The sequence below is a fragment of the Sceloporus undulatus genome, chromosome 4 (assembly GCF_019175285.1).
Source record: "Sceloporus undulatus isolate JIND9_A2432 ecotype Alabama chromosome 4, SceUnd_v1.1, whole genome shotgun sequence".
NCBI lineage: Eukaryota > Metazoa > Chordata > Lepidosauria > Squamata > Phrynosomatidae > Sceloporus > Sceloporus undulatus.
Window position 1 is genome coordinate 240,239,318 of NC_056525.1, and position 15,509 is coordinate 240,254,826.

The window sequence follows — 15,509 nt, forward strand, 5'->3', positions numbered from 1 at the left end:
TTTCCTTTGCCTTCCTTTAAGACTGAGAGAGTGTAGCCCAAGATCACCCAGCAACTTTCCATGGCTGAACCCTCATCTCCAGAATTCAGTGTACAAACCACTACATCATGCAGGCACTTTGAGTCTGTGAATGTGACATGATTCAGCTGTTGTCTCATTCTTTGTTGTGGTTATTGATGACATGCCAAGATGGATGGGAGGAACCTGAGTTCTCTACTCCAGATCAGCAGCTTGTAGAATTGGACATGCTTCTTAAAGTAATTAAAAGCAACAATATGTTAGCTATTTGTGACAAATGGTGAAGCAATGAGTTACTTTTCAAACTCTACATCAAGGAGAAAAAGTATTATTTGACTCTCACACTAATAAAAGTCAGTTCTCAAACTGTGGTCCAAAGCACAGAATTGCATCTGAGCATCAACAGTTTCTTCAAAACACACTAAAAGTCATACATTCCCCACATAAGGGATCATATACTCCTTCTGAGCTGCCCCCTCACTGTTGTTGTGTGCCTTCAAATTGTTTCTGATTTATGGCAACCCTATCAAGGTCACCTAGTAGATTTCATGGAAAAGCAGTGAATTGATCCCTGGTCTCCAGAGTCATAGCCTAACAGTCTCAAACCACTATGCCAAACTGGTTCTCACTATCAGCTGATTAAATAAGTACCACATAGGTGCTTGTGAAGAAGACCCATTGGATGCAGTGGGATTTACATTCAAAACATTAAAAAAAAAAACCGCACCACATAACCAAACCAAAGCATACATTCTCCAAGGCCCTAAACTGACATAGGTCTCAGCAGAAAGTTATAGAGTTGCATAACACACAGTTGTGCATGAGATAGCTATGTGTCTTTATACTGTTGTTTATACTGTTGCTCCAGACAGAATGAGATGTAAAGCAATGTCAGAGATAGCGCTAGTGCCTTCTAATCCATCCCAGTCTGCCCTTGTCTGGATGCCCTGTAGCTATGACTCTGATGAAACAATAAGATCATTGTCCTCCCTTTATTAGACCTACAATCTCTTTTAAGCCTTGAGCTTTACAGCAAAGAGTGTTCTGAATTCTTTAATTTCCTGGCTACAATAGCTTAGTAACACCATGTACGATCGATAATGCTATTGATCAGTTTTTGGACGCTGCCTGTAATAACCTCTTTGCACAATGTGTTGGCAACGAGCTTGTGCTCCAGAGCAGTCTACTTATGAAAATGTAGGTTGCTTTAGCTCTGCTCTTTCATTTGTTCTTGCTTCAGCTGAATCCTTCAGGGTACAAGACCCAGAGACTTCAAAAGAATGATAATGAAGATAACACTTTGCATCCAGGTTATTAGGTTTGGTGGTACCGTATCACACTTTGCATCCAGGTTATTAGGTTTGGTGGTACCGTATCACACTGAATATATAGAATCATAAAGCTGGAAGAGAATACAAGAGCCATCCAGTCCAACGCCTGCCATGCAGGAATACACAATTAAAGCACTCCTGACAGAGGTCATCCAACCTCTGTTTAAAAACTTCAAAAGTAAGAGATCCCACCATACTCCAGTATTCCACTGTTGAACAGCTCTTACCAAGTTCTTCCTAATGCTGAGGTGGAATCTCTTTTCCTATAGTTTGAATCCATTGTTCTGACTCCTAGGCCCTGGAGCAGCAGAAAATAAGCTTGCTCTATCCTCAATCTATTGCTGTTGTTGTGTTCCTTCATTTCTGACTTATGACTTAACCTATCATGAGGTTTTCTTGACAAGATTTGTTCAGAGGAGGTTTGCCATTGCCAGCTGAGAGCATGTGATTTGCCCAAGGTCACTCAGTGAGTTTCCACAGCAGAGCAGGGAACTGGACCCTAGTCTCCAAAGTCACAGTTCAACACTCAAAGCTACTAGGCAACACTGGCATTCCCAGTGGTGGAATCACATGGCCATGTATGGATCCCAAAACAGTTCTGGCCTCTAGAATGCCTTCTCTCCAATTGTTCCCTCCCATTTTTTTCTCCCAAAATATAAAGCATTATACCTCCAAAAGCCTCCAGGGAAATGCATATCCTGCAACACATCACAGGTGCACTGTACGCGGCTTTCAGCTTATGCTGAAGCCCCACTGCAACAGAATGAATGCCATGTACTTCCATAGGAGTGGGTGCTGCCGCACCACCACGACCAAACCCCATTATATTCAATGGTGCTCAAGCATATGCATTATTCAGCTTATGGGGGGGGGGTCCGGAACGGATCCCCTGAGTAAGGTAAGGGTCCACTGTATTATAATTGCATAGTATGAAAAGATTAAGAGGTGTTCTACATATTACTTCTGAACTGGATGTGCGGAAAGGTGGTCATCCATCACTAATACATTCTATGCTGTCCAATAATTTTGTCACACTCATAAGAGGAAGAGCATAGATTGACACTCCCTTTGCTATTACTGTTATAAGCAACTGTGTGCTCATGACCATAGATTTTTCCATGCTTCCCCACTTCTCTCCACCCACAAGACCAGGAGGAGAATGTTAGTTAGATCTTAATGAAACAAAATGAATGCCCATCTATTAGAGGCTAGGCAAGCACCATGTCTTGGAGAGTCTAATTGCACAATTGGGGTCACTGGCCCAAGACAAAGCTCTGCCATCCCTGATCGTTATGAGCTAATTAGAACTCAGAGTTTAGTGATCCATCACAAACCAAAGAGAATGGAATAGCTCAGTGTTCTTATTTGATTATATGTGGAGGAAGCTTTCTATATTTTCATCAGTTCCCATTCTGGAGTAAGAGGAGAGCGAGAAAACATACAATATGTCAGTTCAAATACAGTATTTATCCCTCTTCTGATGTTGCTTGCTAGCTCCTTGATCTAAAACAATTGTTCCCAAACTTTGATCCTCCAGGAGTTTTGGACTTCAGTTTCCAGGATTCTTGAACATTGGTCATGGTGGCTGGAGTTTCTGGGAGCTGAAGTCCAAAATATCTGGACAAACAAAATTTGGAAATCTCTGATCTAGACGTTCTCACTTCCTGTTGCCATTCCTGGGTTGGTCATAAAATAAGACCCCAAAGCTGGAATATAAGAATATTGAAAATTGTCCTGCCTCATCTAAGGGCTAATTCAGTGCTGAAGGGATTTTTTTGGACTATGATTCTACAGGATGAAGCCATGACACTTAAAAAGTGGTGTCAAACTGTTTTATTTCTGCAGTGTGGCAGGTCTCAAGGTATTCCTGCCTCTGGAATGTTCTCTTTTTTGAATCATGACTTCTGTTTTACTTCTCAACCATACATCTACAGTGTAGAAATAAAGCTGTTTGACCCCACTTTATGTGCTGTAGCTCCATTTTATGTAATCTAGGAGTCTGTAGTTTTACAAGGTTTTCAGCTCTCTCTGCCAAAGAGTCCTGGTGCCTCACAAAACGACACATTTTAGGATTCTGTAAGATGGAGCCATAGCAGTTAAAGGGGTATCAAACTGCATTGTTTCTACAGTGTAGATTCACCCCTTGTTTTGGAACGGGACTTACTCCTACTTCAGTCTTGACTCTTGACTTGTCCCATGGTTCTTCACTCAACTCAAACTCCTACTCAAGAGCCAATTCTGATAGGAAAAAGCCTCTGTATTGAATCCTGAGCATCTCTGCCAATCAATGTAAACATTACTAAGATGAACAAACTAATGGTTAGAATCAGCATAAAGCAGATAGATAAGTTCATCCCTGTCAGAAATTGCTCTTTCCCCCCACACTTCAGTGGATCATTTTTCTGTGTTTCAAACAATAAAACTTTATTCCAGTAACCACTGGTGTTAGCAGGAAGACATCTACAAACAAAGCTTCTATCATTTCCATACACCAGCCCAGTATCCCCTTTATCCTGCCGAACATTTTATAGGGTTTTGTACATTTTTTCTATAAATCAATACAACTCTGTGTTTTACTGCCTTCTTAACCAAATCACCCAGCTCTGCTTTACTATTGTCAGTTTACACTCTACATCTCAGCCAGGCAATTATCTTTAACACAAGGTACCTGCCAGTGTCTGGGTTTTTCCATCAGTACACCTCCCATCATTCAGGTACACCTATATATCCTACAACGTTATATTAATAATCATTATATTAATAATCATTCTTACGATTTTGGAACCTCTTTATGGTTCAAATGTTTCCAGAAGATTTTAAATGGAAACTTTTTTTTTTTTGAAGTTGTCATTAAGCACATTCAGCTTGGAATATCTTGTAGGCCAGTTGTAGTCAGCTGCTTGTTCTCATGAGAATCCAGGCCATGTTGCATGGCTCTGTGTCTCAGAGAGTGTGGATCTCTGCCAATTTATGGTGTCATCTCTTGTTCCAAGTCCATTCCAGGAGTACTACAGTGTCATTACAGGGTAGTTCATAAATCCCAGAGTTCTTGGCATTTATTGATTAAAGCTCCAAGGTAAATTGATCAGTTGCTCTCTCTGGCCAGCATGTTATTAAAATAACACAGTGGGAGGTAATAAACACCATATCAGTGACTTGTAGAGATAAGGCTGTGTGTTTACTACAACATAGGGCAAAGAACAGGGGAAATCTCCCTGCATCTTCCATTATTCTTTTGAAACAAAGAGCTTCTTCAGACAGGGCAAAAGTATCCAGAAGTTCCAATATTTGTTGCTGTATTCATAGGGATTTTAAATGCCTCGGTGATGTTTTTCTTGTCCCTGAACATGTCTACATTGACAAGAAAATCCAGTTTACCTTGGGTTACCCCAAACCACATTGACCATGGGTTTGTCTACACACACTGAGTTTGAGAGAACTGTCCATGCAGCTCTCCATTTTGAATGCAATAAATCGCAGTATGTGTGGCCACAGGGCCATGGCACCTCCAACCTTTTTGTTTCTCTTCCACACACCCATCCCCATACCTCTGAAAGTATGTATTTCTGAAATACTCCCCCGGCCTGACGTTGACATTGTCATAGCACAGAACACACACATACACATGTGAATAACCAGATTTTCCACTAAAAACCAGGATCAGGATCAATCTCCACTTTCCCCCCTCCAGATTAAAACCCAAAAGCCACAGATTCAGTTGTGATCATCCTGTACATCATTTGGACAGCTTTCTGCAAAAACTAGTCGAAACTATTTTATCTGACCTGTGTAGACGCATCCAACAATACCCAGCACTACCTGCAACATTTTATTCCTTCCCTCAGGTGGGTTCCTTTTTAATCCCCAAAACATATCAAAACAAAACATCTCCTATTCTTCTCATCCTTTCTTTTTTTTTAAAAAAAATGTTTTAATATTGTAGTGCATCAGTGCAATGACACTTTTTCACCATAAATTATTTTTAAAAATTCAAAGTTATAGCCATGTTAGTCTGGAAAATCAGTATGCAAAAGGATCTTGCAACACCTTGGGGACTAACTGAAAGAAAGAAGTTGGTAGCATGAGCTTTCGTAGGCTTCAACCTACCCTCCCTAGATCCCCTGGTAAGAAACAATTATAGACCGGTCTCTCTCTTACCATTCTTGGGCAAAGTGATTGAGAGGGCAGTTGCCTCCCAACTCCAAGCTGTTTTGGATGAAGCCAATTATCTGGATCCATTTCAAACCAGCTTCAGGATGGGATACGGAGTTGAGATGGCCACAGTCACCTTAGTTGATGATCTCCGTCAGGGCATCAACAGGGGAAGTGTGACCCTGTTAGTGCTCTTGGACATCTCAGCAGCCTTCAATACCATAGATCATGGTATCCTTCTGGAACACCTGAGGAAGTTAGGAATTCAGGGCACTGAGCTCCAGTGGCTCCATTCCTACCTCTCAGGCAGAGTCAAGATGGTGAAGCTGGGGAACAGCTGCTCTTCTAGGAGAGAGCTGACATCTGGCGTCCCTCAAGGTGCCATTCTATCCCCCATGCTGTTACATGAAGCCACTGGGAGAGATCATCTGGAGACATGGGATGTGGTTTTATCAGTACACTGATGACACCCAAATCTCTGACAGTTGCAGTGACTAAGGATGGCATCTCTCCTCTCAATGCCTGCCTTGTGTCAGTAATGGACTGGATGAGGGAAAACAAACTCAAGTTGAATCCAGAGAAAACTGAGGTACTTGTGATAGGTACCCCAAGTCCAGGGATGGAATTTTGTCAGCCAGTCCTGGACAGGATCACACTTTCCTTACAGGACAAAGTTTGCAGATTTGGAGTACTCCTGGACCCATCTTTACAGTTACCATCCCATGTGGTTATGATGGCCAGGAGTGCATGGTACCAACTTCGGTTGATATGCCAACTGAGTCCCTACCCAGACCAAAAGGACCTTGAAACAGTGGTACATGCACTAGTAATCTCTCGTTTAGATTTCTGTAATGCACTCTACATGGGGCTACCTACGTACCAAGTTCAGAAGCTTCAAATGGTGCAAAATGCAGCAGCCAGATTGGTCACTGGAACATCTAGATCAGGCCACATAACACCAGTATTAAAATCTCTTCAGTGGCTACTGATTAGCTTCCGGGCGCAGTATAAAGTGTTGGTTATTACCTTTAAAGCCCTACATGGCTTGGGCCCAAGTTACTTGAGGGAACGCCTCTCCCTGCACAATCCGCCCCGCACTCTCAGAACAACCGGGAAGAACCTATTACAGTATGTAAACACCAGGTTAACAACAACTTCCCACAGGGCATTTACTGCTGTAGCTCCTAAATTATGGAATGGTTTGCCAAAGGAGATCCGTCTCATTGCCACCTTAGATGCCTTTAAGAAGGCACTTAAGACGGATCTCTTCCGGCAGGTTATCCACGCAATCTGCTATAAGAGAGATAGAAATACCCCACCTCTATTTGTAAAGATATGTATTTTAAATGATGACTTAGTCTATGTATTGTATTGCTAGCAGTTTTACTGTTTTATTGAGTGTATTTTATATAAAATTGTAGTTTTTTTATCTTGTAATGTTGTTTCTATTGTTGTAATGCCGCCTTGATCTGCAGGGAGAGGTGGGAGATATAAATATTATTATTATTATTATTATTATTATTATTACCACCATCATCATCATCATCATTATTACTTCCTCAGATGAATGCTTGGCTCAAGCTATGTTACAACATGCAATAACATGTATCTGAGGAAGTGGGCTGAAGTCTACATGCAGTGCTACCAACTTCTTTCTTTCAGTTAGTTCCAAAGGTGCTACAAGGTCCTTTTGCTTACTGTTGTTTTTTTTAAAAAAAACAGAGAGAAGAAATTTGCCCTTAAAACCACAGGGCCACCTTACTAAACCATGCTCACTTTCAATAAACAAATAAACAAAAATCCTTGAAAAGCCATGGTACAAAGCCAAAAAATCACTTCAAATAGCCCCCCAAGGGAATGGAGCAAATGGGTGCAGAAACAACAACTGGCAAAAGCCAGCCGAAACCAATGAACTCTATCATATTTAACCACACTTCTTTGGATCAATCTGGAAGAGCTCAGACTTTAAGTATGTCTACGGCGCGTTACAGACCGCCCAAAACAGGTGGTCTCGCGCCGCTGCCGGTTGCTGCGTCCGGGATCCGCAGCAGCCAAACCGTGCGCTTCCCGGGCGCAGCAAGAAAGAAGCGCCAAAACGGTGCTTTTTTCTGTGCTCCAGAAGTGGCACTCGTGGCGTCACTTCTGCCGCGCGACGTCCGGACGAAATGCGTCCACGATGTCAAAATGGCGGCACCCATCTGTATAGGGCGCCGCCATTTTGGCATCAAGAAGCGCCGCCCCTCGCGTGTAATGACAGCGCCTCATGGGCCCATCTGTAATGCGCCTACATCAACAAAAAAAGCCTCTGACTCCGAAGCTTTTTCCCTTTTCAACTCATTTTAAGTGTAGCTAGATTAAGTTTTGTCATACCTTCAATAATCATCTCTGATTCTACTTCTCCAATTCTGTTTTCTTGGTTATTCCGCCCACAGGAAATTCTGTGCGTGTTGCCTTGCAGCATCAGTAGTGTTTAGATGTCCAGGGTCACCTGAAATGACAAATAACAAAACAAAATATTTGAGTAATGTTTTCCCGGTTCTGTTGTCACCAATAGCTTCTGGAAAAAATAGGAAAAAATACCAATTGAAAGCCCTTCCCCCCTTTTTTTTTAGGATTTAGGTAACTTGAAAATTCTAAGTCTGAAATTCTACACATTTCAAAGATTCCATTCAGGGAATCAACAACTCCAGCTTGGTGAATATGAAATCTGTAGCAAAAGAGGAAAATGGGTTAGTTTTTTTTATCTCTGCAATGAACTGAGGAGCAATAGCTCAAAATGAACACCCAGGGCATATGGAAACAGCTTCATTTGAAAAAAGGCCTAGGACAGCAGAAGAGTTGTTTTACAAGGAACACCAAAACCAGTTTATGGTGCTCAAGTGGAGGGAGGAGATTTAAAATGCTCCATAAAATCAAGGGCAAATGAGATCTCTGGCTGAGATTCTACATCATATATGTTGTTATGAATGTGTAACTACATATTGTCTCCTGAACTGACTTCCCAAACCTACTTTTACAGCCAACAGTTGCACTGAGTGCTGGAGGTCTGTTCTGCTGGTTGATCAGAGTTCAGCAGGATGATGTTTCCAGTCCCTTTTCACCAGTGCACTAAGGTGCAGTGAGGAGTTCAACAGGAGTCCTGTTTCTGATTGTCACACCAGAGCAGCAGATGGCCAGAAACCTATTCTGCTACGCCAAGTCAGCAACAGAACAGACCTGTGTTGCCCAATGTGGCTGTCAGCTTTTAAGGTGTGTGTGTGTGGGGGGGGGCATTTGTGATCATGGCAATATTGCCACAAATATAAATATGAATACCAAATGGTTACAAATGTGCAAATTTAGATTTGTTCTTGTTGTTGTGTGCCTTCAAGTTGTTTCCAATTTATGGTGATCCTAAAGTGAACTCATCACAGAGTTTTCTGGAGCCGAGAGTGTGTGATTTGCCCAAGGTCACCCATTGGGTTTCCATAGCTGAGTGGCAACCTGAACCCTGATCTCTAGAGTTGTAGTCCAGCCTTTAAACCATTATATCAACTTTTCAACAGGTTGCCAACCAACTTCAGTTGGCCTTAGGTGCATCCCCATCATAATCTATAGGTCTGTCACTAGCAGAAATATGTAAAGATGGTATTCAGTGGCATAGACAGCTTTCTAAATGAATTGGGCAAATGAGTGGCTATACGTCATGATACCTCAATTGAACCTCCATGCTCAGAAGCATGCTGTCTCTGAAGATCAAATATTGGATACAAATTCCAGTCATATTCCAGTCATGAACTTCTTCAAATAATCTAACTTGTCATTGATGGATACGGATGCTAGATTTTGAAGGTCAGGAATTAATCATGAGTTTATGTTCACCTGAAAATGTATGATCCCAAAGAAAATTGATAGACACTTCCCCATATATCTATACAATAATTCAAAATGTCATCCCATCTGTTTGGTCTATCTGTTATATGGCATAAATCCACACACTTGATCACAGAGACACCAAAGTTGATCTATTATTTAATGAGACCAAAAAGAAGTATATGGTAAGGTTTTGTCCACTATCTGTCAACAATTTTGAATACCTCCTGAGCAAACACTTCAAATTTCTGCATTTTTTTCATTTTTACTTTATTTTAAATACATATTTAACAATGAGATCTGGCAGAGGATAATGGCTAGTATCTGGCTGGGAAGTTACATCAGTGTAAAAATAATGATTACAGAGGATTTAGATAACTTTAAAGTATACGATGAAGACATTGAAATAGTTCAAAAAATTTTTTTACCTTGGCTTAATCATTAATGAGAGTGGAGAGTGCTCTTATGAAATCAGAAGAAGATTAGGACTCAGAAGGGCAGCTATGAAGGAACTAAGCAAGAGTCTGGAATGCAAAGATATATCACTGAATACTAAAATGAGGATGGCATAAGCCATCATATGTCCCATCTCTATGCATGGGTGTGAAAGCTGGACAGGAGAAAGTGATGACAAGGAAGAAAATCAACTTATTTGAGATGTGGTGATGGAGAAGGTTTCTGCAGGTACCATGGACTTCTAAAAAGACAAGTAAATGGGTTCTAGAGCAAATCAAACTGGAACACTCCCTAAAAGCCAGGATTGTTAAATGGAGGCTGTCATACTTAAGCCATACAATGAGAAGACAGAATTCACTAGAAAAGACAATTATGCTTGGTAAAATGGATGACAGCGGGAAGAGAGGAAAACTACGCTCTAGAATAATAGAATCACAGAATTGTAGAATCGTAGAGTTGGAAGAGACCACAAGGGCCATCCAGTCCAACCCCATTCTGCCATGCAGGAATTCTAAATCAAAGCATCCTCAACAGATGGCCATCCAGCCTCTGCTTAAAGACCTCCAAGGAAGGAGACTCCACTACACTCCAAGGAAGGATTGTGTTCCACTGTCGAACAGCCCTTACTGTCAGGAAGTTCCTCCTAATGTTGAGGTGGAATCTCTTTTCCTGGAACTTGCATCCATTGTTCCAGGTCCTAGTCTCTAGAGCAGCAGAAAACAAGCTTGCTCCCTCCTCAATATGACATCCCTTCAAATATTTAAACAGGGCTATCTTTTCACCTCTTAACCTTCTCTTCTCCAGGCTAAACATCCCCAGCTCCCTGAGTCATTCTTCATAGGGCAAGGTTTCCAGACCTTTCAGCATTTTAGTCGCCCTCCTTTGGACACGCTCCAGTTTCTCAACATCCTTTTAAAATTGTGGTGCCGACAACTGGACACAATATTCCAGGTGGGGCCTGACCAGAGCAGAATACAGTGGCACTATTACTTCTCTTGATCTAGACACTATACTTTTATTGATGCAGCCTAAAATAGCATTGGCCTTTTTAGCTGCCGCATCACCCTGTTGACTCATGTTCAACTTGTGGTCTACTTGGACTCCTAGATCCCTTTCACACGTAGTTTCATTCAGCCAGGTGTCTCCCATCCTATATCTGTGCATTTTATTTTTCCACTCTAAATGCAATACCTTACATTTCTCCGTGTTGAATTTCATTTTGTTAGCTTTGGCCCAACTTTCTAGTCTATTCAGGTCATTTTGAATGTTGATCCTCGTAACGAGCTGACTGCCAATCAGCCAATCATAGGCCGGATGCCCTGAGCCAATCAGGTGCTAGATGAGGAATTTGAACATTCCACTTGGCAGTTGAGTGGTCAGTTAGCGGTCAGAATGTTGAGGGGAACAGTCAAGTCCAAGAGGGGACTGGGTTCCGGACGTTCCTGAGAGAATAGTTAGATAGGGAACTGTTTGGTCCAGAGAGGGACCGTATTAGTTTTGAGGGAGTCAAGAAAAGAGAGACTCAGGGTAGCCAGACTCTAAAAGAGGGGTCTCGGTTACATTATATCGTGAGAGATATTGTTAGCCTTGGTGACTGAGCTAGGAATACGAATTGCCCAACAAGGGACAGGAAAGTTCTGATGTGGTTGAAGAGAATCTGGGGAAAGAGAAATAACAGTAGCCAAGTAAAGAATACGAATGTAACTAAGCAACACGTGCTTGAACTAACAGTTATATAATATCATTTAGTTCAAGGAATATATGTTCAAACCTTTTGTTCAATAAAGTTCGTATTTTGGTTTACCGGAAGGCTTGTCAGTCGTATCTTCCCACCTTAGATAATTTATTCTTTTCTCTGCCCCTTGTTTTTCCTTCTGACCTCGGACTGTTGTAATTTGATTTTTCCATTTCTTGCCCCTGATATATGTAATTTGTATTGTTTATTCCCATGTAGTGATGCTTTTAATCTTATACTGTAATGTTTTTAACTTTGTATTTTACTGTTTTAATACTTTGTAAGCCACCTTGATCATACCTATGGAAAGGCGGGGTATAAATAATATTATTATTATTATTATTATTATTATTATTATTATTATTATTATTATTATTTCTACGCTACTATATTAGATAATATTGTGAACCTGCCATCTAAGAAAGAGGGTTCGTTATATAAATTGGTTGGCAGCAGTGGGATAACAAAAGTCCCAGGCGCTTGCCATTATAGAAAAGGATTGTGGTTTGAGTATCTGTTACAATCCTGTCCTCTGGAGTATTAGCAATTCCTCCTAATTTGGTGTCATCTGCAAATTTGATAAATATGCTCCCAATTCTGTCATCCAGGTCATTGATAAAGATGTTGAATAGCACTGGGCCCAGGACAGAGCCCTGTGGGTCTCCACTGGTTACTTCTCTCCAGGATGAAAAGGAGCCATTGTTGAGCACCCTTTGGGTTCGGCTGGTCAACCAATTACAAATCCATGTAACAGTTACTTTGTCTAGCCCTCCTTTTACAAGAATGTCATGGGGAACTTTGTCAAAGGCCTTATGAAATCAAGATATACTACATCCACAGCATTCCCTTCATCTACCAAGCTGGTAATTTTATCAAAGAAAGAGATTAGATTTGTCTGGCATGACTTGTTTCTCTGAAACCCATGTTGACTTTTTGTGATTATGGAATTGCCTTCTAGATGTTCACAGATTCTCTGTTTAATGATCTGCTCTAGAATCTTTCCTGGTATTGATGTCAGACTAACTGGATGATAATTGTTGGGTTCCTCTTTCTTCCCCTTTTTGAAGATGGGGACAACGTTTGCCCTCCGCCAGTCTGCTGGGATCTCTCCTGTTTTGCAGGAGTTTTCAAAGATTATTGCCAATGGCTCTGATATTACATTTGCCAGTTCTTTTAATACCCTTGGATGGAGTTCATCTGGTCCTGGAGACTTAAATTCATTTAGATTAACAAGGTATTCCTCTACTATCTGTTTACTTATTCTGTGCTGAAATTCCCCTGTTCTGTCCTCTGCTCCATTATCTTCAGGTTGAGCACCCTTTGCCTTTTCTGAGAAGACTGAGGCAAAGAAGGTGTTGAGTAATTCTGCCTTTTCTCTGTCTCCACGCAGTGGCCCTACCATTTCCTTCTTCTTCCTTTTGCTGTGGACATATCCAAAAAAGCCCTTTTTATTGTTTTTAACCTCTCTAGCAAGCCTGAGTTCATTCTGCGCTTTAGCTTTTCTGACTTTACCCCTACACATGCCTGCTATTTCTTTGAATTCCTTTTTTGTGATTTCCCCCTTTTTCCATTTCTTATACATGCTTCGTTTAAAACTTAGCTCAGTTGAAAGTTCCTTAGTCATCCATCCTGGTTTCTTGAGACAACTCCCGTTTTTATTTCTCAATGGAACTGTTTGAAATTGTGCCTTCAGTATCTCCCTTTTGAGAAACTGCCATCTGTCCTGAACTCCTTTCTCTTTTAGACTTAGTCAGGAAAGACACAGTCATAGGTCTGCAGGAACTGAACAGGGCTGCTGAAGATAGGGTAGCATGGAGGCCTCTCATCCATGGGGTTGCCATGGATTGAAGTTGACCCAGGGGCAGCTAACAACAAAGACAAATGGTGACTTATGAATGTTAAAATTTGAACTATACCATTGTGCAACATTTGTGTTCCCAGGAAAGGACTTGAGATGTAACTATCCCATTGGGACCACTGCATAAATAGATCCAGCAGCATGACTGTTGCGTAACGTGTCTCAATATGCAACATGTCCTAAGGCACAACATGTCCTGTTGTGTAGTGGGAGTCCCCAGCACAACATGACATCTTGTGCAGTTCCCCACTGTGTTTTTTTGTTATGTTTTTTTACAATTCACTAGCCTAGCTGTGTATTGTGTCAGTGATGTACCTATTCCATAGAAAAGTTATGCACTGCAGCCTCTGGTGCAGGACCTCAGCCATTATATACACTTAGCCTGATGCCTCAAATATTTTTGTACAAGTTCAGGACCCATCAGCAAACTGGCTTTTTTGAGAAAATTGCTGATTTTGCTGATTTTGGTGGTTTTTACATGGAACAAATGGTAAGTGCTGTCATTAATCAAACCGTTGTTTCATTTAGTTCTTAAGCAAGATGATCCAAATGACATAGGAACTGCCAGGTAGATTTCCTAGTATTTTATAAGGCCAGTGTGGCACAGTGTTAGAGTACTGGACTATGATTTCAAAGAAAGCCATGTATTTTGCCTTGAGCTCATCAGAGGAAAGACAGAATAGAAATGTTGAGGAAGATCCTGCATTGTGTTCACATCATGTAAATCAACACTCACACAGTTAAGTGGTGGTCGGGCTGCACCACTTCTGCTAAATACCAACATTGTGCAAGCAGTTGCTTAACTGTGAATGTGTTTATGCAGTGGAGGATGCAGAATTGCTGTTTGCAGCTAGCTAGCTATGCATGCTTATACTGAGAGATCCATGTCTATGCATTATAGATAATGTAAGAATAATCATATTTAATTCTTACCCACCTCTCCCTACAGACTGAAGCAGGAAACAACAAATAATATAACACATTACCATCAATTAAAATTTAAAATTAGAGCATATGATACCAATACGTATTAAAATCAATCAATCAATCAATCAATCAATACTTTAAAATTCATAAGTTCAAACTTATCTTGACAGTCTTGCTAGAAGAAACTGATTTTTATTGCTGTTTTAAAGGCAGACAGTGTCTTCAGCTGATAAATCTCTTCTGGCACATTATTCCACAGTTTAGGAATAATAGTCAGCTTAGTTTTGGCTGACTGACTAAATGACCAGCAGGAGGTGAGTGTATAGAACAGATTACATGGGAGAAAGTGATCTTGTAGGTTAGAATCATAAAATCATAGTTGTAAGATTCCACAAAGAACATCCAGTCCAATCCCCTGCCAATGAATTTTTCCCTTCAGTCTCCAGATGTATAGCACTGCAGAGAAATATTTTCATACCTAGAACTCTTATATTTGCTTTGGTAATTTTGACTGTATCTTCTTTTGGATGCCTAAACTGCATTTCTAAATGTTCAACTAATGTTTTAAGTTGGGGACTAGAGGGGCCATAATTCTAATTGAGAGTCAATGCTTTCATGTTGCCTCCCATAGTTATACTACTGAAACAGATTATTTGCCCAACCCTTCCCTTTCCTACTTTTATTAATAATTTCTGTGGCATGTGGGAAGTCATAACTATGTTTGTCAGTAAAAATCCATCTCTCATGCACTCAAGCTTTTCTCAGACGGCCTTCATCTTTTGCGTAGATTGTGCAACAGAGTGGTGGTCAGAATATGGACATGCTTCCTCTGTCCCTTATGACCATCTCAGAACCAGTGGCTTTCCAAACATAGCTCATCTGTCTTAATGCTTTTCTGCTTTATTCCTGCTGTTACAGCCTTTAACTTGCTGGCTGATGGATTGGAGACTTTCATTCACCTTTCATTTTGTCCAGGTTGCTTAATGGTTTGGAAAAAAGAGAGAGAGAAATTATCTGGTAGCATCTGGAATCCCTACCAATGCACCTTCTGGATGTTGAAGCAGTGCCTTTGCTGGCACTGTGTTCTACCCCATCCTGTGCTTGAATATTTTGGCCTTTACATAATTTCCTGCACATCACCTCCATTTATAAGTAAAGATCAAAATCAGTAATATAAAAA